The sequence below is a fragment of the Montipora foliosa genome, chromosome 4, assembly GCF_036669935.1.
Source record: "Montipora foliosa isolate CH-2021 chromosome 4, ASM3666993v2, whole genome shotgun sequence".
Lineage (NCBI taxonomy): Eukaryota > Metazoa > Cnidaria > Anthozoa > Scleractinia > Acroporidae > Montipora > Montipora foliosa.
Window position 1 is genome coordinate 30,847,632 of NC_090872.1, and position 2,500 is coordinate 30,850,131.

Genomic DNA, 2,500 nt, shown 5'->3' on the forward strand with positions numbered 1-2,500 from the left:
ATATGCCAGAAACAAAAACACCAATTGCCTTTCGTTTCCTCGGGATAAATCCATTTTAATCTCTTGCAAATGGAGATTGATGCCTTTACGCAAAGACAGCAGTTCCTGTATTTTAGAAACTCCCTCCTTAAACTTGGACAATCCTGTGAGAGACACTTTGATTTTAATATCATTCTCAGACTAGCAAAACAGCAAAAAATAAATGACCTTATTTTCTGTTTAGGCTTACTTGTGTTCACAGTTGTGAAGAGAGCTATACCTCATTTAAGTTGATGAACAAGAGTACTTTCCATTATCGGCTTTGTCTCGCAAACCCTTGAGAGTTGTCAGTGACGAATCTTCCATTCTTCCATTCTTACAAATGGCCACCGGCTCAGCCGTGTTGTAACGTGTTTTGATGTCATGTACGCCAACTTGAAGCTTCCCAGCTAAAACTTCTCAGGACAATGAGTTGAGCGAGAGGGCCCTGGGGGAGACAGGAGTTAACATTATCTTCTGGGTAATTTAAAAAATGGCGAACGAAGTAGGCTATCAATGCAAAAACCTTAATTCAGTTAAGGGCTAAATGTAACAAGTCTTTATGAATGAATCATGGCTTATGTTTGCCAGCTGGACTACAATGTAAGCCAAACAGGATGTCACGTGGAACCAATGGACACATCTTCTAGTAGTACCAGGTAACTTTATAATTAAGAAATACGGACTGAAATCAGTATGTGGAGTATTTAAAGGATTCTGGCTACATCCCAGACTTTCTTTGTTAGCTAGAATCTGCACTAAGCTTCATCAGATTATACAATGATAATTATGCTGCTGCTTTTCATTATCATAAACAGCTTGCATGCACTACATTTGCAAAACGTTATTGTAAATCATTAGCTACAGTGGCTTAAAAGAAAAATAATCAACATTCTGTTATTATGTTTAAATTGTATTTCTTTGTCTCGATTAGAAGTCTAGGTAAATTTATTATTTCATGAAAACTTTTTCGTGGATTCACTGTTTCTACTTTTAGTTAATGTCACTAACTTTGTAACCCAAAATACTAGCAATCAGTGTAGGTTTCTCTAGACCCTGTGACCCCATGCCTCTGGAATTTCTGCCATACTTAGCATTGTAGCCTTTTTGTTAGGTAACTAGTTAGTGCATGTTCAGGTTGTTTCTGGTAGTTCCATGGACTGTCTATGATGTAGTAAGAAAAACGTCATGAAATCTTAGTGGTGAAATACCCTTACCACAGTGGCTATGTGGAAATTCCAGAAGGATGGGACTTACAAATTAGTATTGTTTAAAATTTTTGAAATCCCTATTTTTTGGTGTCTTTCCTTTGTGGATTAATTGTGAAATTACCCTGAGAGTGGGTTGAGGTATTGGGCGCGATCCATTCAACCAAAATTTCCGGTCCAAAATTTTTGTCCAAAGCTCAATGGAACAGTTCAGTCCACCCGGAAAAGTTTCAAAACCTTTTGAGGTGGACCACTTTTCCCGGGCGGACCGGTCTCTATCTTGGTTGAATGGATCACCCCATTTAAATTGGTATCCCCTTTGCAGTGGCAAGAGTGGGCGAGGTTGTGCGAGATAATGCGAGTTTAGCCGAGTTAAGGCGAGATAAGGAAATTTGAACATAATCTCAAGCTGAGAGTAAGGGCGAGTTAAGGCGAGTTAAGGTCCCAGACCAGTAAAGACAGTGAGCAGAATTTAGTAGACAAAATCAAGGTATAATCCTCGTGGCAGAAAAATGCTTTATGAAAGTGCAAAAACATTCAGCCCATCTCAAACAACGTTTTTGTTCTAATTTGCTTACAAACTGTAAATTAAATACTGTGCCTCGTAAAACGTGACGAATTATTTCCATGATTTTCTGTCCGTGATTCACGGAAAGATACATGTGTGCATGTGAATATTTCGTCTGAAGAAACTTAAACAAAACTCGTGACTTGAATTAGCTTCGATTGCTCACAAAGATATATCAGAGTACTACAGGATCCCATCAGTACAACCCCTCAACTGGCTTCCCTAGGTGAGATAGCGTTTTCCTGACCTATCTATTTTTAGAAATAACATTTTTGAATTTGCTGCTCTAATTAAAGGTGTTCCCTAAGCGGTCCTCATGAAGGGACGATCCAAGATGGCAACCGAATGCGGGAAACAAGACTCAACGTTTTGAAAACGCCTCCCCGTTCCCTTATCCTCATTTTTCTGTAGCAGAGCTACCACTATCTTCCTCGCACTCATAACTTGGAGTAATTTCTGATCCTGTAGATTCTGAAACTGAACAGTCAGAGCTATTGGATATTTGAGATTGTTTTTTTTCTTTCTCTTTGGGGTACAGGGATGGCGCAGTGGTGAGAGCACTCGCCTCCCACCAATGTGGCCGGGGTTCGATTCCCAGACTGGGAATCAGATGTGGGTTGAGTTTGTTGGTTCTCTACTTTGCACCGAGAGGTTTTCTCCGGGTACTCCAGTTTCCCCTCTCCTCAAAACCCAAAATTTGATTTGA